Source organism: Pongo abelii, chromosome 16, assembly GCF_028885655.2.
Source record: "Pongo abelii isolate AG06213 chromosome 16, NHGRI_mPonAbe1-v2.0_pri, whole genome shotgun sequence".
Lineage (NCBI taxonomy): Eukaryota > Metazoa > Chordata > Mammalia > Primates > Hominidae > Pongo > Pongo abelii.
In genome coordinates this window covers 8672710-8700520 of record NC_072001.2, presented here as the reverse complement: position 1 = coordinate 8700520, position 27811 = coordinate 8672710, and positions in this window count along the sequence as shown.

Here is a 27811-nt window from a genome sequence, read left to right as displayed (position 1 = left end):
GGAACGTGAAATGGAACGTGGAATGGAATGAGTAATGGAATGGAATCGGAATGGAAGGGAATGGAATCCGGAATGAAAAGTGGAATGGAATGTGGAATGGAAAGTGGAATGGAATGGACTGGAACATGGAGTGGAATGCAATGGAACGTGCAATGTAATGGAATGGAACGTGGAATTTAATGTAATAGAACTTGGAATGGGACGTGGAATGGAATGGAATGGAATGTGGAATGGAATGGAATATAATGTTGAATGGAATGTGGAATGGTATGGAACGGAATGTGGAATTGAATGAAATGGAATAGTATGGAATGAGGAATGCAAAGGAATGGAAAGTCGAATGGAATTTGGAACGGAATGGAATGGAATGTGGAATGGAACGTTGAATGGAACATGTAATGGAAAGTGCAACGGAACGTGGAATGGAACGTGGAATGGAACGAGTAATGGAATGGAATGGAATGTGGAATGGAATGAGGAATGGAATGGACTGGAACGTGGAATGGAATGCAATGGAACGTGGAATGGAATGGAATGGAATGGAATGAGGAATGTGAAATGGAATGTGGAATGTAATGTGAAATGGAATGTGGAATGGAATGTGGAATGGAATGTGGAATGGAAAGTGAACTGGATGTGGAATGGAATGAGAAATGGAATGTGGTATGTATAGGGGAATTGAATGAAATGGAACATGGAACGGAATGGAATGGAACGTAGAATTTAATGGAATAGAACTTTGAATGGAACGTGGAATGGAATGGAATGGAATGTGGAATTGAATGGAATGGAATGTGGAATTTAATGGAATGTTTCATGGAATGTGAAATGGAATGGAAAGGAATGTGGAATGGAATGGAATGGAATGTTATGGAATGATGAATGGAATGAAATGGAATGTGGAATGGAATGTGGAATGGAATGGAATGGAACGTGGAACGGAATGTGGAATGGAACGTGTAATGGAACATGCAATGGAAAGTGGAATGGAACGCGGAATGGAATGAGTAAGGGAATGGAATGGAAGGTGGAATGGAAGGGAACGAAATGCGGAATGGAATGTGGAATGGAATGTGGAAAGGAATGTGGAATGGAATGTTGAAAGCAATGGACTGGAACGTGGAATTGAGTGGAATGGAACGTGGATTGGAATGGAATGGAATGGAATCTGGAATGGGATTGAATTGAATGTGGAATGGGATGGAATGGAAAGTGGAATTGAATTGAAAGGAATGAGGAATGGAATTGAATGTGGTATGGAATGCAATGCAATGGAATGTGGAATTGAATGGAATGGAATGGAATGTGGAATGGAATGTGGAATGGAATAAAGAATGGAATTGAATGGAATGTAGAATTGAATGGAATGGAACGTGGGATGGAATGGAATGAAATGTGGAATGGAATGGAACGTGAAATGGAATGGAATGGAATGTGGAATGTGAAATGTAATGTGGAATGGAATGTGAAATGCAATGTTTAATGGAATGTCGAATAGGATGCAGAATGGAATGAAATAGAATGTGGAATGGAATGGAATCTAATGTGTAATGGAACGGAATGAAATTTTGAATGGAATGTGAAATGGAATGGAATGGAATGTGGAATGGAATGGAAAGGAATTGTATGGAAAGTGGAATGGAATCGAATGAAATTTGGAATTGAATGTGGAATGGAATGGAATAGAACGTAAACTGCAACGTGGAATAGAAAGTGGAATTAAATGGAATGGAAAGTGCAATGGAACGTGGAATGGAACATGGAATGGAATGTGGAATGGAAGGGAATGAAATGCGGAATGGAATGTGGAATGGAATGTGGAATGGAATGGAATGGAATGTGATATGAAATGGAATGGAACGTGGAATGGAATGGAATGGAATGTCTAATCGAATGGAATGGAATGAGGTATGCAATGGAATGGAATGTGTAATGGAATGGAATGGAATGAAATGGAATGGATTGGAATCTGGAATGGAATGGAATGGAATGTGGAATGGAATGGAATGGAAAGTGGAATTCAATGGAATTGAATGTGGAATGGAATGGAGTGGAAGGTAGAATGGCAGGTTTAAAGGAATGAGGAATGGTATGTGGAATGGAATGGAATGGAAAGTGGAATGGAATGGAATGGAATGGAATGAAGAACGGAATGTGGAATAGAATGCGAAATGGAATGGAATGGGGAATGCAATGGAATGGAATGCAATGTGAAATGGAATGGAGTGGAATTTGGAATTGAATGGAATTGAATGGGGAATGGAATGCAAAGGAAGGTGGAATGGAATGGAATGAAATTTGGAATGCAATGGAATTGAATGTGGAATGGAACGGAATATGAAATGCAATGTGGAATGGAACGTGGAATGGAAAGAAATGGAGTGTGGAATCGAATGTGGAATGGAATGGAATGGAATGTTGAATGGAAGGGAGTGGAATGTGGAAAGGAAAGTGGAATGGAACGTGGCATGCAACATGGTATGGAATGGAATGTATAATGGAATGCAATGGAATGGAATGTGGAATGGGATGCAAATGAATGTGTAATGGAAAGGAATGGAATGGAATGGAATTTGAAATGGAATGGAATGAAATTTGGAATGGAACGTGGAATGGAACGTAGAATGAAACGTGGAATGGAAAGTGGAATGGAATGGAATGGAATGGAATGGAATGTGGAAAGGATTGGAATGGAATTGAATGCAATGAGGAATGGAATGAGGTATAGAATGTGGAAAGGAATGGAATGTGGAATGTATCCCATTCCACATTCCATTCCATTCCATTCCATTCCAGATTACATTCCATTCCTTTCCACTCCATTGTACAATCCATTCCATTCCATTCCGCATTCCATTCCGTTCCATACCTCATTCCATTCCACGTTCCATTCCATTCCACTCCATATTCCATTCTACATTCCATTCCATTCCATTCCACATTCCATTCAATTCCATTCCACATTCCATTTCTCATTCCATTCTACATTCCATTCCATTCCTTCGCATGTTCCATTCAATTCCATTCCACATTCCACTCCCTTCCGTTTCACATTCCATTCCATTCCTTTCCATTCCAGTCCACATTCCATTCCATTCCTCATTCCATTGCATTCCATTCCACACTCCATTCAATTCCATTCCACCTTCCATTGCTCATTCCACTCCATTCCATTCCGCATTCCATTTCATTCCAATCCAGATCCCATTCCATTCCATTTCCCTTTCCATTCCACATTCCACTCCATTCCAATCCGCATTCCATTCCATTCCATTCCACATTCCCTTTCATTCCATTCCACGTTCCATTCCACATTCCATACCTCATTCCATACCACATTGCATTCCATTCCATTCCACTTTCCGTTCCACTCCATTCCATTCCACATTCCATTAGATTCCATTCCACCTTCCATTCCATTCCATTCCACTCCATTCCACATTCCATTCCACATTCCATTATTTTCCATTCCACATTCCATTCCATTCCATTCCATATTCCCTTCCATTCCATTCCACGTTACATTCCTTTCCATTCAACGTACCATTCCACATTTCATTCTATTGCATTCCACATTCAATTCCATTGTATTCCACGTTCCATTCCATTCCATTTCACATTCCATTCCAATCCACATTCCATTCCACATTCCATTCCATTCCATTCCTCACTCCACTCCATTCCATTCCACATTCCATTCCACATTTCTCTCCATTCCATTCCACATTCGGTTGCATTCCATTCTACATTCCATTCAACATTGCATTTCATTCCATTCCCCATTCCATTCCACATTCCTTTCCATTCCATTCTTCACTCCACTCCATTCCGTTCCACATTCCATTCTGCATTCCACTGCATTCCATTCCACATTCCATTGCTTTCCATTCTACATTCCATTCAACATTGAATTCCATACTTTCCACATTCGATTCCACTTTCCATTACACATTCCATTAAAACTTTAATTCCTTTCCATTCCATATACTAATCCGCATTCCATTCAATGCCATTTCAGATTACTATCCACATTCCATTCTATTCAATTCCACATTCGATTGAATTGCGTTCCATTCCATTCTGCATTCCATTCCATTCCATTCCATTCAACATTCCATTCCATTCCATTCCTTTCCACATTCCATTTCATTCCATTACACATTCCCTTCCATTCATTTCTATTCAACTCGACAATTCATTCCATTACATTCCATTCCACATTCCATTCCACATGCATTTCCACTTTGCATTCCAAATTCCATTCTACATTCCTTTCCACATTCCACTCCATTCCATTCCATTCCACATTCCATTCCATTCCATTCCACATTCCATTCCATTCCATTCCACATTCCATTGAATACTCCGTTCCATTCAGTCCACGTTCCATTCCACGTTCCATTCCACATTCCATTCCATGTTCCATTCCATTGAATTCAACATTCCGTTCCACATACCATTCCATTCCATTCCACAGTCAATTCCACATTCCACTCCACATTCCATTCCATGCCATTCCACATTGAAATCTATTCCATTCCATTCCACATTCCATTCCATTCCATTCCACGTTCCATTCGACATTCCATTCCACATTCCATTCCATGCCATTCCACATTGCACCGCATTCCATTCTATTCCATATTCCACTCCATTCCTTTCCAAGTCCTATTTCATTCCATTCCACGTTCCATTCCACATTCGATTACACATTCCATTCCATGGTCCATTCCATTCTATTCCATAATCCAATCCATTCCATTCCACATTCCAATCCACATTCCGTTTCATTACATACCACATTCCATTCCACATTCCATTCCATTCCATTTCACATTCCACTCCATTCCATTCCATTCCACATTCCACTCAATTCCATTCCACATTCCATTGCACATTCCACTCCACATTCCACTTCATTCCATCCCACAATCCATTCCACATTCCATTCCCCATTCCGTTCCATGCCATTCCACATTGCACTCCATTCCTTTCCTTTAAGCATTCCATTCCATTCCATTCCACATACCATTCCATTCCATGAAACATTCCACTCCATTCCATTCCACATTCCCTTCTACATTCCTTTCCATTTCATTCCACATTTCGTTCCATGCCATTCCATATTGCACTCCATTCCTTCCATTAAACATTCCATTCCATTCCATTTCACATTCCATTCCATTCCATTCCACGTCCATTCCATTCCACATTCCATTCCATTCCATTCCATTCAATTCCACATTAAACTCCATTCCGTTCTATTCCGCAGTACATTCCATTCCGTTCCACATTCCATTCCATTCCATTCAATTCCACATTCCATTCCACATTCCATTCCATTCCATTCCAATCCATTCCACATTGCATTTCACATTCCATTCCATTTCACTTTCCATTCCCCATTCCATTACATTTCATGTACCATTCCATTCCATTCCATTCCGCAATCCATTCCATTCCATTCCACATTCCATTCCATTCCATTGTACATTCCATTCCATTCCATTCCACTCCATTCCATTCCACATTCCATTCCATTCCAATTCAATCCATTCCACATTCTATTCCATTCCAGATTCCATTCCATATTTCATTCCATTATATTTCACATTCCATTCCATTCCATCCCATAACATTCCACATTCCTTTCCATTCCATTTCAAATTCCATTCCATTCCATTCCATTCCATTGCATACCAATCCACATTCCATTTCATTCCTATACATTCCACATTCCATTCCATTCCTTTGCACGTTCCATTCCACGTTCCATTCCTCTTTCCATTCCATTCCATTCCACATTCCATTGCACTCTGCATTCCATTTCATTCTACATTCCATTCCACATTGCATTCAATTCCATTGCACATTCCATTCCACCTTCCATTCAGTTCCATTCCACATTTTATTCCATTCCAATCCACATTACATTCCATTGCATTCCACATTCCATTCCATTCAATTCCATTCCATTCCATTCCACATTGCATTCCATTCCACATTCCATTCTATTCCATTCCACGTTCCTTTTCATTCCATTCCATTCCATTCCACGTTCCTTTTCATTCCATTCAATTCCATTCCCAATTCCATTTCACATTGCAGTCCATTCCATTCCACATTCCATTCCATATTCCATTCCACATTCCATTCTTTTAAATTACTCATTCCAATCCACATTCCATTCCATTCCTTTCCACATTTCATTCCATTCCATTCCATTCCACATTCCATTCCACTCCATTCCATTCCATTTCACTTTCCATTCCATATTCCATTGGATTGCATTGCACTTTCCATTCCACATTCCATTCCACATTCAATTCCACATTTCATTCCATTGTATTCCACATTCCTTTCAACATCGCATTACTTTCCATTCCACATGCCTTTCCACATTCCATTCCACATTCCATTCCACAATCCATTCCTTTCCACATTCCATTCAATTCCATTCCACAATCCATTCCACATTCCATTCCATTCCACATTCTATTCCATTCCATTCCACTTTCCATTCCTTTCAATTCCATTCAATATTACATTCCTTTGCAATCCACGTTCCATTCCATTACTTTCCGCATTCCATTCCCATCCATTCCATTCCACATTTTGTTCCATTCTATTCCATTCCATTCCACATGTCAATATATTGCTTTACACTTTCCATTCCGCATTCCATTCCACATTCCATTCCATATTCCATTGCATATTCCATTCCATTCCATTCCAGATTCCATTCCACATTCCAATGCATTGCATTCCACTTTCCATTCCACATTCCATTCCATATTGCATTGCATATTTCATTCCGTTTCATTCCACATTCAATTCCGTTACATTCCACATTAAATTCCAAATCCTTTCCACATTCCATTCCAAATTCCATTGCATTCCATTCCAGGTTCCATTCCACATTCCATTCCATTCCATTCCACAATTAATTCCACATTCCATTCTCTTCCGTTCCAGATTCCATTCCATCCCACATTCCATTCCATTCCATTTCACACTGCATTCCATTCCATTCCATATTCCATTGCATTCCATTCCAGTGTCGATTCCATTCCATTCCACCTTTCATTGCATTACCTTAAACATTCCATTCCACATTACGTTCCTCATTCCATTCCATATTCCACTCCATTCCATTCCACATTCCACTCCATTCCATTCCACTTTCCATTCCATTCCATTCCACATTCCATTACAATTCATTCCACATTGCATTCCATTCCACGTAACATTCCACTTTCCATTACACTTTCCATTCCATGGTCCGTTCCACATTCCATTCCATTCCACATTGATTTCCACATTCCATTCCATTCCATGTATCATTCCACATTCCATTCCATTCCATGTATCATTCCACATTCCATTCCACTTTCCATTCCACTTTCGATTCCACATTCTATTCCATTCCATTCCACTTTCCATTGCATTCCATTCCACATTCCATTCCATTCATTTCCACCTTCCATTCCATTCCATTCCACATTCCATTCTATATCGCATTCCATTCAATTCCACATAAAATTCCACTTTCCTTTCCATTCAATTCCACATTCCTTTCCACATTGCATTCCACATTCCATTCCTTTCCATTCAACTTTCCATTCCACATTCCATTCTTTTCAATCCAACATTCCATTCCCCTCTATTCCATTCCACATTACATTCCATTCCATTCTACATTCCATTCCACATTCCATTCCATTCCACATTCGATTCCACATTGCTTTCCATTCCATTCAAAATTGCATTCCATTCCATTCCACATTCCATTCCATTCCATTCCACATCCCATTCCATTTCATTGCACTTTCCATTCCATATTCCATTCCACATTCCATTCTACAGTCCATTTCATTCCATTACACATACCATTCCACAATCCATTCAATTCCATTCCACATTCCATTCCATGATTCATTAGTCATTCCATTGCATTCCATTCCACATTCCATTCCACATTTCTTTCCATACCACGTCTCATTCCTCATTACATTCCACATTCCATTCCACGTTCCATTCTACATTCCATTCCATTCCATTCCATTCCAAATACCATTCCACATTCCATTCAATTCCACTCCGCATTGCATACCACGTTCCATTCCAAATTCCATTCCACTGCATTCCACATTGTATTGCATTTCATTCAATTCCATATTCCATTCCACATTCCATTCCATGTTCCATTCTTCATTCCATTCCATTGCATTCCTCATGCCATTACACATTCCATTCAATTCAATTCCACATTGCATTCCACGTTCCATTCCACTTTCCATTCCATTCCATTCAACATTCCATTCCACATTCCTTTCAATTCCATTACACATTCCATTCCACATTCCATACCAAATTCAATTCCATTCCATTCCACATTCTGTACCGCATTCCATTCCATTCTATTACAAATTCCATTCCATTCCATTCCACATTCCATTCCACATTCCATTCAATTACATTGCAATTTAAATTCCTTTCCATTACACATTCCATAAAACATTCCTTTCCATTCCATTACACGTTGCCTTCCACATTCCATTCCAGTCCATTACAAATTGCATTCCATTCCATTCCTAATTCTATTCCATTCCATCACACATTCCATTCCATTCCACTCCATTGCATTCCATATCACATTCTACATTCCATTCCATTCCATTCCATTAAACATTCCATTCCATTCCAATCCACATTCACTTACATTCCATTCCATATTCAATTTCATTCCATTCCTCATTCCATTCGATTCCATTCCATTTCACATTTCCATTCCATTCCATTCCATATTCAATTCCATTACATTCCAAATTCCATTCCCTTCCATTCCATTCCACATTCCTTTCAATTCCATTCCGCTTTCCATTCCACATTCCATTCTATTCCACATTCCATTGCATTCCTTTCCACATTCCATTACATTCCATTCCACATTCCATTCCATTCCATTACACACTGCAGTCCATTTCATTCCAATTTCCATTCCATTCCATTTGACATTCCATTCCATTCCATTCTACTTTCCATTCCGTTCCATTCCACATTCCATTGCACATTCAATTCCACATTCCATTCCATTCCTTTCCACATTCCATTCCATTCCACATTCCATTCCACATTCAGTTCCATGCCATTCCACATTGCACTCCATTCCTTTAAATTTAACATTCCATTCCATTTCATCCCACATTCCACTCCATTAAATTCCACATTCCATTCCACTTTCCATTGCTTTCCTTTCCACATTCCATTCCACATTCCATTCCATTACGTTTCACATTCTGTTCCATTCCATTCCAAGTTCTGTTCCATTCCATTCCAAGTTCTGTTCCATTCCATTCGATGTTGCATTCCACATTTCATTCCATTCTATTCCCCATTCCATTCCATTCCCTTCCATTCCACACTGCACTCCATTCCATTCCACATTCCATTCCACATTCCATTCCTCATTCCAGTCAATTGCATTCGACATTCTACTCTATTCCATTCCATTCCTCATTCCACTCCATTGCATTCTATTCCACATTCCATTCTTTCCATTCCACATCCCATTCCGTTCCATTCCTCATTCTACTCCATTAAATTCCACATTCCATTCCACTTTCCATTGCTTTCCTTTCCACATTCCATTCCACATTCCATTCCATTACATTTCACATTCTGTTCCATTCCATTCCAAGTTCTGTTCCATTCCATTCCAAGTTCTGTTCCATTCCATTCGATGTTGCATTCCACATTTTATTCCATTCCATTCCATTCCATTCCCTTCCATTCCACACTGCACTCCATTCCATTCCACATTCCATTCCACATTCCATTCCTCATTCCAGTCAATTGCATTCGACATTCTACTCTATTCCATTCCATTCCTCATTCCACTCCATTGCATTCTATTCCACATTCCATTCTTTCCATTCCACATCCCATTGCGTTCCATTCCTCATTCTACTCCATTCCATTCCATTCCACATTCTATTCCATTCCATTCCACATTCCATTCCATGTTCCATTGCTCGTTCCCTTCCATTCCATTCCAGATTCCATTCTATTCCGTTCCACATTCCATTCCACATTCCACTGCTTTAATTTCCACATTTCTATCCATTCCATACCATTCCACATTCCACTCAATTACTTTCCACATTCCATTTCACATTCCAGTTCATTCCTTTCCACATTCCATTCTACATTCCATGCCACATTTCGTTCCGTTCTATTCTACATTCCAATCCATCCCATTCCATTCCACATTCCGTTTCATTCCATTCCACATACCATTGCATTCCATTCTAATTTCCATTTAATTCCCTTCCATTCCATTCAACATTCCATTGCATTCATTTCCACATTCCATTCCATTTCATTACACCTTCCATTCCATTCCATTTCACGTTCCATTACACATTCTTTCCACTTTCCATTCCACTTTCCATTCCATTCCATTCCACTTTCCATTCCATTCCACTACACATTCCATTCCACATTCCATTTCATTGCATTCCACATTCCATTCCACTTTCCATTCCACTCCATTCCACATTCCATTCCACCTTCAGTTACATTCCATTCCATTCCACATTCCATTCCATTCTATTCCAGATACCATTCCATTCCGTTACATTCCATTCCACATTCCATTTCGTTCCATTCCACCTTCCTTCACATTCCATTCCAGAATGCATTTCATTCCATTCCACGTTCCATTCCACTTTCCATTCCACCTTCCATTCCACGTTCCATTTCACATTCCACTCCACGTTCCATTTCACTTTCCATTCCATGTTCCACTCCATTCCATTGGACATTCCATTCCACTTTCCTTTCCACTTTCCCTTCCACTTCCCATTCCACGTTCCTTTCCACGTACCGTTCCACTTTCCATTCCACATTACATTCAATTCCACCTTCCATTCCACATTACATTCCACGTTCCATTCCACGTCTCATTAGACGTTACTTTCCACATTGCATTCCAAGTTCCTTTCCGCATTCCATTCCATTCCATTACACATTCCATTCCACATTCCACTCCGTTCAATTCCACATTCCACTACATTCAATTTCACATTCCATTCCACGTTTCATTCCACTCCATTCCACATTCCATTGCACATTGAATTCCACATTCCATTCCACATTCCATTTCATTCTATTCCACATTCCATTCCATTACATTCCACTTTCCATTCCATGTCATTCCATTCCTCATTCCATTCCACTTTCCATTCCTCATTGCATTCCACGTTCCACTTCTTTCCATTCCACATTCCATTCCACATTCCATTCCATTACGTTCCAAATTCCATTCCATATTCCATTCCAATTCATTCCACTTTCCATTACATTACATTCCATATTCCATTGCATTACATTCCACATTCATTTCCGTTCCATTCTGCCTTTCAATCCTTTGCATTCCACATTGAATTCCATTCCATTCCACGTTCCATTCCACGTTCCTTTCCAGTTTCCACTCCCCGTTCCATTCCACTTTCCACTGCACGTTCCACTCCATTCCATTCCACGTCCCATTATATCTTCCTTTGCAGTTTCCATTCCACATTCCGTTGTACGTTGTATTCCACATGGCATTCCACGGACCATTCCACTTTCCATTCCACGTTCCATTCCACATTACATTCCACTTTCCATTCCAAGTTACTTTCCATGTTCCATTTCATATTCCATTCCACCTTCCATTCCACATTCCATTCCACTACATTCCACATTCCATTAAGTTCAATTCCAAGTTAAACTCCATTCCATTCCACATTCCATTCCACATTTCACTCCATTCCATTCCAAATTCCAAAGTACATTCCATTCCACATTCCATTCCAAATTTGATTCCATTCCATTCCACATTCCACTCCGTTTCATTCCATTGCATATTAAATTCCATTCCAATCCACATTCCACTCCACTCCATTCCACATTCCCTTCCACATTCCTTTCCATTCCATTCCACATTCCAATCCATTCCATTCCACATTCCATTCCATTCCATTCCATTCCACTCCACATTCAAGTCCATTCCATTCTATTCCGCAATCCAGTCCATTCCATTCCATTCCACATTCCATTCCATTCCATTCAATTCCACATTCCATTCCACATTCCATTCCATTCCATTCCAATCCATTACACATTGCATTTCACATTCCATTCCATTCCACTTTCCATTCCCCATTCCATTCTATTCCGTTCCAGGTTCCATTCCATTCCATTCCATTTCATTCCACAATCCATTCCATTCCATTCCACGTTCCATTCCATTCCATTCCATTCCATTGTACAGTCCATTCCATTCCATTCCATTCCATTCCACATTCCATTCCACTCCATTTCAATCCATTCCACATTCCATTCCATTCCAGATTCCATTCCATATTTCATTCCATTCCATTTCACATTCCATTTCAAATTCCATTCCTTTCCATTCCATTCCACATTCCATTCGATTCCATTCCACATTCCATACCTTTCCATTCCATTCCACATTCCATTCGATTCCACATTCCATTCCACCTTCCATTTCATTCCACCTTCCATTCCAAATTCCATTCGTTTCCATTCCACATTCAATTCCATTACATTCCACATTCCATTCCATTCCACTCCACATTTCATTTCATTCCATTCCACGTTGCATTGCATCCCATTCCGCATTCCATTCCATTCCATTTCAAATTCAATTCCATTCCATTCCACATTCCATTCCATTCCATTCCACTTTCCAATCCATTTCATTACACATTCCATTCCACATTCTTTTCCACATTCAATTCCACTCCATTCTATTCCACATTGTATTCCATTACATTCCACATTGTATTACATTCCATTCCAAATTGCATTGGACATTCCATTCCACATTCCATTCCACATTCCATTCCATATTCCTTTCCACATTCCATACCATTCCATTACACATTCCATTCCATTCAATTCCACATTCCATTGTACATTCCATTCCACACAGTTCAATTCCACATTCCATTCTACATTCCTTTCCATTGCATTACACATTCCATTCCACTTTCCATTCCAGATTCAATTCCTCATTCCATTGTACTTTCCATTCCTCATGTCATTCCGCCTTCCTTTCCAAGTTCCATTCTACGTTCCATTCCATTCCATTTCGTGTTTCATTCCAAGTTCCATACCATTCCATTCCACTTTGCATTCCATTGCATTGCACATTCCATTATACTACATTCAATGTTTCATTCAGCATTACATTTCACATTCCATTCTGCCTTCCATTCTTTCCATTCCCCATTCTATTCCCCATTCCTTTCCATTCCATTCCAATTCCTATTCCATTCCATTCCTTACCACTTCCCATTCCATTCAAAACCACATTCCTTTTCATTCCATTACTTTCCATTCCACATTCCTTTCCATTCAAGTCCACATTCCATTAAGTTCCTTCCACATTCCATTCCATTTCATTCCATTCCACATTCCATACCATTCCATTAATTTCTACCTTCTATTCCACTCCACTCCACATTCCATTCCATTCCACTCAACATTACATACAATTCCACTCAATTCCAAAGTCTATTCCATTGCATTCCACGTTCCATTCCATTCCATTCCACATTCCATTCCACATTCTATTCCCTTCCATTACACATTCCATTTCATTCCATTCCTCATTCCATTCCACGTTCCATTCCACTTTCCATTCCATTCCTTTCCACATTCCATAACATTCCATTCTATTTCGTTCCGGATTCCATTGCATTCCATTCCACATTCTATTCCACATACCATTCCATTTAATTCCACATTCCATTCCATTCATTTCCACATTCCATTCCTTTCCAATCCACATTATTTTCCATATAACATTCTGTTTTCAATTCCGAATTCCATTCCACGATCCATACCATGTTCCATTCTATTCCACTCCACGTTCCATTCCACGTTCCATTCCATTCCATTCCACCTTCCATTCCACATTCCATTCCGCATTCCATTACACATGCCATTCCACATTCCATTACACGTTCCACTCCAAGTTCATTCCAAGTTCCATTCCACGTTCCATTCCAGTCCCTTCCGTGTCCCGTTCCACATTGCATTCCATTCCATTCCACAATCCATTCCACATTCCATTCCGTTCCATTCCACAATCCATGCCACATTCCATTCCATTCCATTCCACGTTACATTCCACTTTCCATTCCTTTCAGCTCCACGTTCCGTTCCACATTCCATTGCCCATTCCATTCCACGTTCCTTTCCACATTCCTTTCCACTTTCCATTCAACGTTCCATTCCAGGTTTCATTCCATTCCATTCCCCGTTCCATTCCACATTCTATTCCATTACATTCCACTTTACATTCCACATTTCATTCCACATTCCTTTGCACGTTCCATCCCATTCCATTGCAAATTCCATAATATTCCATTCCCTTCAATTCCAAAATCCATTCCATTCATTTCCACTTTCCATTCCACATTGCATTCCATTCCATTCCACAATCCATTCCATTCCATTCCACATTCCATTCCTTTCTATTCCACATTCCATTCCACATTCAATTCCACTTTCCTTTCCACATTCCATTAAAAGTTACATTCCACGTTCCATTCCACTTTCCATTCCACGTTGAATTCCATTCAATTCCACTTTCCATTCCACATTCCATTCCATTCCATTCCACTTTCCTTTCCACATTCCATTCCACATTCCATTCCACGTTACATTCTGTTCCACTCCACCTTCCATTCCACTTTCCATTCCACATTACTTTACATTCCATTCCACGTTCCATTTCACATTCCATTCAACATTCCATTCCACTTTCGATGCCACATTCCATTCCATTCCATTCCGCGTTGCATTCCACATTCCATTCCATTCCACTCCAAATTGCATTGCACATTCCATTCCATCAATTGTACACTCCATTCCACATTCGATTCCATTCCATTCCATGTTCCACTCGACGTTCCATTCCACATTCCATTGCACATTCCATTCCACCTTCCACTCCATTCCATATCACGTTGCATTCAACATTCTATTCCATTAAATTTCACGATCCATTCCATACTACATTCTACATATCATTGCACGTTCCATTTGATGATCCATTCCACTTTCTATTCCAGGTTTCATTCCATTCCGTTTTGCGTTCCGTTCCAAATTCCATTCCACATTCCATTCCATGGCATTCCACATTCCATTCCACATTCCCTTCCTTTCCATTTCTCATTCCATTTGACACTCCGTTCCACATTCTAGTCCACATTCTATTCCACATTCGATTCCATTCCACTCCACATTTCCTTCCACATTCCATTCCATTCCATTCCACATTCCATTCCATTCCATTCCGCATTCCCTTCCACATTGTATTCCAAATTCCATTACATTCCATTCTATTCCACCTTCCATTACATTCCATTCCTCATTGCATTCCATTCCATTCCACATTCAATTCCAACATTCCATTCCACATTGCATTCCACATTCCATTCCACGTTCCATTCAATTCCATTCCATTCCACATTCTGTGCCATTCCATTCCATATTCCATTCCACTGCGTTCCACATTTCATTGAACATTCCATTCCATTCCACCTTCCATTTCACATTCCATTCCATTGCATTCGACTTTGCATTCCACTTTCCATTCCATTGCATTCCACATTGCACTCCACATTCCATTCCACATTCCATTCCAGGTTCCATTCATCATTCCATTTCACATTCCATTCCACCTTCCTTTCCAGGTTCCATTCCATTCCATTCCACATTCCATTCTACGTTGCATACCATTCCATTCCACTTTCCATTCGATTGCATTCCACGTTCCATTTCATTCCATTCAATGATCCATTCCCCCTTCCATTTCACTTTCCATTCCAGCTTCCATTCCTTTCCATTCCCCATTCTATTCCCCTTTCCATTACATTCCTTTCCACTTCCCATTATATTCAATTCCACTTTCCCTTCCATTCCATTCCATTCCATTCCACATTCCATTCCGTTCCTTTCCTCAATACATTCCATTCCATTCCATTCCATTCAACATTCCTTTCATTTCCATTCCACATTCCATTCCATTCCATTACACATTCCATTCCATTCCATTCCATTCCACATTCCATACCATTCCATTCAATTTCACATTCTATTCCATTCCATTCTACATTGCATTCCATTCTAATCCATTCCATTCCATTCCACATTCCATTCCACTTTCCATTCCCTTCCATTACACATTCCATTCCATTACATTCCACATTCCATTCCACGTTCCATTCCACTTTCCATTCCACGTTCCTTTCCACTTTCCATTCCACGTTCCATTCCATTCCATTCCACATTCCATACCATTCCATTCAATTTCATTCTATATTCCTTTCCGTTCCATTCCACATTCTATTCCACATACCATTCCATTCCATTCCACACTCCATTCCGTTCAATTTCACACGCCATTCCTTTCCAATCCACTTTACGTTCCACATACCATTCTGTGTTCTATTCCAAATTCCATTAAACCTTCCATTCCACGTTAAATTCCATTCCATTCCACGTTCCATTCAACGTTCCATTCCAATTTCCATTCCACTTTCCATTACACGTTTCATTCCATTCCATTCCACGTTCCATTCCAAGTTTCATTTGACGTTCCATTCCACATTCCATTCTACACTGCATTCCACATTCCATTCCACGTTCCATTCCACTTTGCATTGCAAGTTCCATTTCACTTTCCTTGGAATTCCACTCCAAGTTCCATTCCGTTCCATTCCACATTACATTCCGCATTCCATTCCACATTCCATTCCGCATTCCATTACATTTTATTCCACATTGCATTCCACATTCCATTCCACGTTCCATTCCATTGCATTCCACATTCCTTTCCTCATTGCATTCCATTCCAGTCTACATTACATTACACTTTCCATTCCACAATCCGTTCCACATTCCATTCCACGTACCATTGCATTCCATTCCACGTTCCATTCCACTTTCCATTCTATTCCATTCCACGATCCATTCTACATTACATTGCCCATTCTATTCCACTTTCCTTTCCAAGTTCCATTCCACGTTCCATTCCACATTCCATTCCACCTTCCATTCCATTCCCTGTTCCATTCCACGTTCCATTCCACTTCCTATTCCACGTTCCATTCCATTCCACTCCCCATTCCATTCCACATTCTATTCCGTTTTATTCCACTTTCCATTCCACATTCCATTCCAGATTCCATTCCACATTCCATTCCATTCCATTCCACATTCCATACCATTCCATTCTATTCCCTTCCACAATCCATTCCATTCCTTTCCACATTCCATTCCAGTTTGCATTCCATTCCTTTCCACATTCCAATTCATTCCATTCCACTTTCCCTTCCATGATACATTCCACATTGCATTCCTCGTTCCGTGCCACATTCTATGCCACGTTCCATTCCACCTTCAATTCCATTCAATTCGACGTTTCATTCCACATGCCATTCCATTATATTCCTCATTCCATTCAACATTCCATTCCACATTCCGTTCCATTCATTTCCACATTCCATTCCACATTCCATTCCATTCCATTCCGCATTGCATTTCACATTCTATTCCATTCCTTTCAAAATTGCATTACACATTCCCTTCTATTCCATTCCAGCCTCCATTTCACATACTATTCCATTCCATTCCACGTTACTTTCCACGTTCCATTCCATATTCCATTGCACACTGCATTCCACATTCCATTCCATTCAATTTCACGTTCCATTCCATACTAAATTCCACATTCCATTCCACACTACATTCCACATTGCATTCCACATACCATTCCACGTTCCATTCTACGATCCATTCCACATTCCATTCCACGTTGCATTCCATTCCATTTCACTTTCCATTCCACATTGCATTTCACCTTCCAGTTCACATTCCGTTCCACATTCCATTCCATTCCACATTCCTTTACACATTACATTCCACATTCCATTCCATTCCATTTCTCATTCCATTTCACATTCCATTCCACATTTTATTCCACATTTCATTCCGCATTCCATTCCACATTCCACTCCATTCCATTCCACATTGCAAACCACATTCCATTCCATTGAATTCTATTCCATTCAATTCCTCATTGCACTCCATTCCGTTCCATTCTGCATTCCATTCCTTTCCATTCCACATTCCATTCCATTCATTTCCACATTTCATTGCATTCCATTGCATTCCGTTACACATACTATTCCATTCCACATTCCATTCCATGTTCCATTCCACCTTCTGTACCATTCCATGCCTCTTTCTATTCCATTCCATATAACATTCCATTCCATTCCATTCCACATTCCATTACATTCCATTCCACTTTCCTTTCCAGATTTGATTCCATTCCATTCCACATTCCATTCCATTCCATTACATTCCACGTTCCATTCCACATTCCATTCCTCATTCCATTCCACATTCCATTCAACATTCCATTCTCATTCCATTGCATTTCATTCCACACTCCATTCCACATTCCATTGCATTCCAATTCACATGCCATGCCACGATCCATTCCATTCCATGCCATTCCATTCCACATTCCATTCCGCAGTGCATTCCTTTCCATTCCTCATTCCATTCCATTCCAATTCACATTCCATTCCACATTTCATTCCATTGCTTTCCACATTCCATTCCACAGTCCATTCCACATTCCATTCCATTCCATTCCACATTCCATTCCATTCCATTCCATTCCATTCCACTTTCCATTCCAATTACCATAGAATTCCATTCCATATTCCATTCCATTCCATTCCACATTCCATTCCATTCCAATCCACATTTCTTTCACCATTTCCTTCCATTCCATTCCACATTCCATTCCACATTCCTTTCCACAATCTATTCCACATTCATTTCCTTTCCATTCCATTCAATTCCATTCCACGTCCCATTTCAAATTCCATTCCATTCCTTTCCACGTTCCATTCCGCATTCCATTCCATTCCATTCCACGTTCCTTTCCACACTCAATTCCACATTCTATTCCAAATTTCTTTCTGTTCCATTCCACCTTCCATTCCACATTCCATCCCATTCCATTCCACTTTCCATTCCACTTTCCATTTCACGCTGCATTCCACATTCCATTCCACGTTCCATTCCACGTTCCATTCCAAGTTCCTTTCCACGTCCCATTCAATTCCATTCAACTTTCTATTGCACATTCCATTCCATTCCATTCCACTTTTTATTCCACGTTACTTTCCACATTCCATTCCACGTTCCATTTTGTTACATTCCCATTCCATTACATTCCATTCCACTTTTCACTACAAATCCATTACATTCCATTCCTCATTCCATCCCATTCCATTTCACATTCCATTCCACATTGTCTTGCATTCCATTACACATTCCATTCCACATTCCATTCCAATGCATTCCACTTTCCTTTTCAAGTTTCATTCCACAGTCTATTCCACGTTCCATTCCACGTTCCATTCCTTTCCATTCCACGTTCCACTCTAATTTCCATTCCTTTCCATTACACGTTCCATTCCACATTCCTTTGCACATTCCATTATACGTTCCTTTCCACATTCCATTCCAAGTTCCCTTCCACCTTCCATTCCTCACTGCATTCCACGTTGCATTCCATTCCATTCCACGTTCCATTCCACATTCCATTCCATCTCATTCCACGTTCCAATCCATTCCATTCCACTTTCCATTCCACATTCCTTTCCACTTTCCATTCCACATTGCATTCCATTCCATTCAATTCCTTTCCACATTGCATTCCACCTTCCATTCCATATTCTATGCCATTCCATTCCACATTCCATTCCATTCCATTACACATTCCTTTCCACATTCCCTTCCACGTTCCATTCCATTCCATTGAACTCTCCATTCCACCTGCCATTCCACGTTCCATTCCAAGTTCGATTGCACTCCATTCCACGTTCTATTCCACGTTCCAGTCCACATTTCATTCTACATTTCGTTTAACTTTCCAGTCCACATTCCATTCTATTCCATTCCACGTTCCATTCCACGTTCCATTCCACATTCCATTCCACGTTCCATTCCTTTCCATTCCACTTTCCATTACACATTCCATTCCATTCCATTCCACATTCTTTTCCATTCCATTCCACATTTCATACCATTCAATTCTATTCCATTCCGCATTCCATTCCATTCCATACCATATTCTATTGCACATTCCATTCCATTCCATTCCATTCCACATTCCATTCATCATTCCATTCCTTTCCACATTCCATTCAATTCCCCTCCACTTTCCTTTCCATATTCCATTCCATTCAATTCCACATTTCATTCCACATTCAATTCAATGCTGCATTCCACATTACATTCCACGTTCCATTCCACGTTCCATTCCAAGTTCCATTCCACTTTCCTTTCAGTTCCATTCCAAATTCCATTGCACATTCCTTTCCATTGCCGTCCACTTTCACTTGCAGATTCCATTCCACATTCCATTCCACATTCCATTCCGTTTCATTCCAAATTCCATTCCATTCCATTCCGTATTCCATTTCATTTTGCCTTGCATTGCATTCCACATTCCATTACACATTCCATTGCAATCCATTCCACATTCCATTTCACATTCCGTTGCACAGTCCATTGTGCATTCCATTCCACGTTCCACTCCACATTCCATTCCTTTCCATTCCACTTACCTTAACACATCCCATTCCACATTCTTTCCACTTTCCATTCGATATTCTGTTCCAAGTTCCAATGCATTTCATTCTACATTCCATTCAACATTCCATTCCATCCAATTCCACGTTCCATTCCATTCCATTCCACGATGCATTCTACATTCCATTCCACAATCCATTCTGTTCCATTCCATTCCATTCCACGTTCCATTCCACGTTCCATTCCACATTCCATTCCACATTCCTTTCTGTTGCATTCCACATTCCATTCCATATTCTTTTCCATATTCCCTTCCACATTGCATTCCATTCCATTCCATTCCATTACATTACATTCCACATTCAATTCCACATTCCATTCCACATTCCATTCCACACCATTCCACATTCCATTCCACCTTCCATTCCAGACTCCATTCCATACCATTCCACATTTCATTCCACATTCCTTTCCATTCCATTCCATTTTCCATTCCACATTCAATTCCATATTCCATTACACATTCCATTCCATTCCTTTCCATTCCACATTCCATTCCACAATCCATTCCATTGCATTCCACATTCCATTCCACGTTCCATTCCATTCCATTCCACTTTCCAATCCACTTTCCTTTCCATTCCATTCCACGTTCCATTCCACAATCCATTGTACTTTACATTGCAAGTTCCATTTCACATTCCATTCTACGATCCATTCCACTTTGCATTCCACTTTCCATTCCATTCCATTCTACGTTCCATTCCACATTCCATTGTACTTTACATTCCAAGTTCCATTCCACCTTCCATTCCACGTTCCATTCCATGTTCCATTCCACTTTCCATTCCATTCCATTCCAATTTCCATTACACATTCCTTTCCATTCCATTCCACCTTCCTTTCCACATTCCAATGCACTTTCCATTCCACGTTGCATTCCACATTCCATTCCACGTAGCATTCCACGTTCCATTCCATTTTCCATTCCACGTTCCATTCCATCTTCCATTCCATTGCATTCCACCTTCCATTCCACATTCCATTCCAAATTCCATTCCACTTTCCATTTCACAATCCATTCCACAGTCCATTCCATTGCATTCTACATTCCATTCCTTTCCATTCCACATTCCACTCCACATTGCATTGCATTGCATTTCATTCCGCACTGCTTTCAACTATCCATTCCATTCCATTCCACTTTCCAATCCACTTTCCTTTCCATTCCATTCCACGTTCCATTCCACAATCCATTGTACTTTACATTGCAAGTTCCATTTCACATTCCATTCTACGATCCATTCCACTTTGCATTCCACTTTCCATTCCATTCCATTCTACGTTCCATTCCACATTCCATTGTACTTTACATTCCAAGTTCCATTCCACATTCCATTCCACGTTCCATTCCATGTTCCATTCCACTTTCCATTCCATTCCATTCCAATTTCCATTACACATTCCTTTCCATTCCATTCCACCTTCCTTTCCACATTCCAATGCACTTTCCATTCCACGTTGCATTCCACATTCCATTCCACGTAGCATTCCACGTTCCATTCCATTTTCCATTCCACGTTCCATTCCATCTTCCATTCCATTGCATTCCACCTTCGATTCCACATTCCATTCCAAATTCCATTACACTTTCCATTTCACAATCCATTCCACAGTCCATTCCATTGCATTCCACATTCCATTCCACATTCCATTCCTTTCCATTCCACATTCCACTCCACATTGCATTGCATTGCATTTCATTCCGCACTGCTTTCAACTATCCATTCCATTCCATTCCACATTCCATTCCACGTTCCATTACATTTCATTCCACATTCCATTCCTCATTCCATTCCACATTGCATTCCACATTCCTTTTTTCATTACATTACATTGCATTCCACAATCCATTCCATATTCCATTCCAATCCATTCTTTTCCATTCCACATTTCATACCACATTCCATTCCATTCCATTGCATGTTCCATTCCAGTACATTCCACATTCCATTCCCCATTCCGTTACACGTTCTATTCCATTCCATTCCACGTTCCATTCTACTTTCCATTAGGCGTTCCATTCCATTCCATTCCATGTTCCATTCTATGTTCCATTAGTGGTTCTATTGAACGTTCCATTCCACGTTCCATTCCATTTCATTCAACGTTCCATTCCATATTCCATTCCATTGCATTGCACATTCCATTCCATTCCATTCAACTTTCCATTCCATTCCATTCCACGTTCCTTTCCACGTTCCATTCCATGTTCCATTCCAATTACCATTCCATGTTCCATTCCATTCCATGTTCCATTTGTTTCCATTCCACCTTCCATTTCATTCCATTCCACGTTCCATTCCACATTCAATTACACATTCCATTCCACCTTCCATTCCATTAAATTCCATTCCATTCCACTTTCCATTCCATTCCATTCCACTTTAATTTCCATTCAATTCCGCATTCCATTGCATTCCATTCCATTCCATTCCACATTACATTCCATGCCATTCCGCATTTCTTTACATTCCATTCCACATTCGATTCCATTTCATTCCACCTTGCATTCCATTCCATTCCACATTCCATTCCATTCCATTCCATTCCACATTACAGACCATTCCATTCCATTCCACATTCCATTCCACATTCCATTCGCTTTCATTCCACGTTCCATTCCATTCCATTCCACGTTCCATTCCACGTTCCATTCCACGTTCCATTCCATTCCATTCCATTCAATCCCATTCCGTTCCGTTTCATTCCATTCCAATCTGAATTCCTTTCCTTTCCATTCCAAATTATATTCGACATTCAATACCATTTGATTCCACATTCCATTCAATTTCATTCCACATTCCGTTCCATTTCATATTACGTTCCATTCCTTTCCGTTCCAGATTACATTCCACTTTCCTTTCCTGGTTTCATTCCACGTTCCATTCCACGTTCCATTCTACGTTCCATTCCATTCCATTCCATGTTCCATTACACGTTTCACTCTATATTCCTTTCCAAGTTCCATTCCACATTCCATGCCATTTCATTCCACCTTCCATTCCACATTCCATTCCATAAGAGTCCATATTCCTTTCCATTCCATTACATTCCACATTCCATTCCACATTCCATTAAATTCCATTCCACATTCTTTTCCATTCCATTCCACATCCCGTTCCATACCATTACATTCCACATTCCATTCCACATTCCATTACCTTCCATTCCACATTCTTTTCCATTCCATTCCACATTCCATTCCACGTTGCATTCCATGTTCTTTTTCGCTTTCCATTCCATTCTATTCCATTCCATTCCATTCCGGATTCCATTCCATTCCATTCCACATTCTATTCCACATACCATTCCATTCTACATTGCATTCCACATTGCATTCCACATTCCACTCCATTCCAATCCACATCCCATTCCATTCAATTCCATGTTACCTTCCACATTCCATACCACATTCCATTTCACATTCCATTCCATTGCATTCCAAATTCCATTCTATTCCATTCCACGTTCCATTCCACATTCCATTCCACATTCCATTGCATTCCATTACACAATCCATTCCATTGCATTCCACGTTTCATTCCACGTTCCATTCCATATTCCATTCCACTTTCCATTCCACTTTCCATTCCATTCCATTCCACATTCCATTCCACTTTCCATTTGATTACATTTCTCGTTCCATTCCAGATTCCATTGCTCATGGCATTCCACGTTCCATGCCACATTCCATTTCACGTTTCATTCCACATTCCTTTCGAAGTTCCATTGCATTGCAATCCACGTTCCATTCCACATTGCATTCCATTCCATTCCACATTCCATTCCACATTCCATTCCTTTCCATTCCACATTCTATTCCACATTCCATTCCATTGCATTCCACATTCCATTCCACATTCATTTCCATTCCATTCCACATTCCATTCCATTGCATTCCATTCGACATTCCATTCCACATTCCATTCCACGTTGCATTCCACATTCCGTTTCACATTGCATTCCACGTTCCATTACAAATTCCTTTGCACGTTCCGTTCCATTCCATTCCACGTTCCATTGCACATTCCATTCCATTCCGTTCCACTTTCTATTCCACATTCCATTCCACATTCCATTCCGTTAAATTCCACAGTCCATTAGGTTCCATCCCTTATTCGTTTCCACATTCCATTACATTCCATTCCATATTTCATTCCACAATCCATTCCATTCCATTCCACATTCCATTCCACATTGCCTTGTATTCCATTCCACATTCCATTCCACATTCCATTCCAAATAATTCCCTGTTAAATTCCAAGATCCATTGCATTCCATTCCACGTTCCATTCCACATTCATTTGCACATTCCATTCCACGTTCCATTACACGTTCCATTCCATTCCATTCCTCCTTACATTCCATTTTCCATTCCACGTTGCATTCCATATGCCATTCCATTTCATTCCACATTCGATTCCATTGCTTTCCACATTCCATTCCATTCCATTCCACGGTCCATTCCACCTTCCATGCCACGTTCCATTCCACGTTCCATTCCAAATTCCATTCCATGATCCATTCCATTCTATTCCACATTCCATTCCATTCCATTCCACGTTCCATTGCACGTTTCATTTTACATTACATTCCACATTCCATTCCTTTCCATTCCATTCCATTCCACATTCCATTGCTTTCCATTCCACTATCAATTCCATTCAGTTCCACATTCCATTCCATTCTATTCCATATTCCATTCGATACAATTGTGCATTCCATTCCATTCCACATTCGATTCCATTGTATTCCACTTGCCATTCCATTCCATTCCACATTCCTTTCCATTCCATTCTATTAAACATTCCATACCATTCCATTTAAGATTCCATTCCACATTCCATTCCAAATGCCGTTCCATTCCATTCAACTTTCCATTCTATTCCTTTCCATATTCCAATGCATTACACATTCCATTCCACTTTCCTTTCCCTTCCTTTCCACCTTCCATTCCATTCCATTTCACATTCTGTTCCACGTTCCATTACAAGTTCCATTCCATGTTCCATTCCATTACTTTCCATTCCATTCCATTCCATTACACGCTCCATTCCACGTTCCATTGCCTTCCATTCCACATTCCTTTCCATTGCATTCCACATCCCATTCCACCTTCCATTCCTCGTTCCATTCCACGTTCCTCTCCTCGTTCCATTCCATTCCATTCCATTCCATTCCTTTCCATTCTGGATTCCTTTCTATTCCATTCCACTTTATGGTCGTCATTCCATTCGATTCCATTCCACATTCCATTCCACGTTCCATTCCATAACATTCCACATTCCATTCATTTCCATTCCATTCCATTCCACATTCCATTCCACATTCCGCTACCTTCCATTCCACATTCTTTTCCGTTCCATTCCACATTCCATTCCATTTCATTACACATTCGATTCCACATTCCATTACCTTCCATTACACATTCTTTTCCATTCAATTCCACATTCCATTCCACGTTCCATTCCCCATTCCATTTCGCGTTCCATTCCATTCCATTCCACGTTCCATTCCCCGTTCCATTTCGCATTCCATTCCATTCCATTCCATTCTATTCCAGATTCCATTCTATGACATTCTGCATTCTATCCCACATTCCATTCCATTCCATTCCACATTTCATTACTCATTAGATTCCATTCGATAACACTTTACACTCCATTCCACTCCACATTCCATTCCACTCCATTCCAGGTTACTTTCCACATTCCATTCCGACCTCCATTCCACATGCCATTCCATTCCTTTCCAAATTCCATTCCATTGCATTCCACATTGCATTCTATTCCATTCCACATTCCATTCCATGTTCCATTCCAGATTCCATTCCACACTCCATTCCACGTTCCATTCCATTCCATTCCACTTTCCATTAAATTACATTCCACGTTCCGTTATACATTCCTTTGCCTATGCTATTCCACGTCCCATGCCAAATTGAATTTCACATTCCATTCCAAGTTCCATAGAAAGTTCCATTCCATTCCATTCCACATTCCATTCCATTCCATTCCACGTTGCATTCCACATTCCATACCACATTCCATTCCATTCCATTCCGCTTTCTATTCCACATTCCATTCCATTGCATTCCACAGTCCACAACAGTTTCCATTCCATTCCATTCCACGTTCCTTTCCATTCCATTCCACTTTCCATTCCACATTCCATTCCACGCTGCATTCCACATTCCCTTACACCTTCAATTCCATGTTCCATTCCAAGTTTCATTCCACGTTGCATTCCATTTCATTCCACCTTCCATTGCACATTCCATTCCATTCCACTGTCTATTCCACATTCCATTCCACATTCCATTTCAAATTCCATTCTATTCCATTCCACTTCCATTACATTCCATTCCACATTCCATTCCATTGCTTTCCACATTCAATTCCACATTGTCTTCCCTTCCATTCCACATTCCATTCCACATTCCCTTCCACATTCAATTCCAATCCATTCCAAATTTAATTTCACGTTTTATTCCACATTCCATTCCACATTCCATTCCACGTTCCATTCCATTCCACTCCACGTTCCTCTCCACTTTGCATTCGCTTCCATTCCACGTTCCATTCCACATTCCATGGTACACTCCATTCCACATTGCATTCCATATTCCATTCCACGTTCTATTGCATTCCATTCCACGTTCCATTCCACCTTGCATTCCATCGCATTCCACATTCCATTCCATTCCTTTCCACGATCCATTCCACTTTGCTTTCCACATTCCATTCCACAATCCATTCCGTTCCATTCCATTGCATTCCACGTTCCATTCCACATTCCATTCCACATTCTAGTCCACATTCCATTCCGTTCTATTCCACATTCCATTCCACTTTCTTTTCCACATTCCATTCCACATTCCATTCTATTGCATTCCATTCCACATTCCATTCCACATTCCATTCCACATTCCACTCTATTCCATTCCACATTGCATTCCATTGTAGTCCTCATTCCATTCGAGATTCCATTCCATTCCATTTAAACATTCCATTCCATTCCATTCGACATTCCATTCCACCTTCCATTC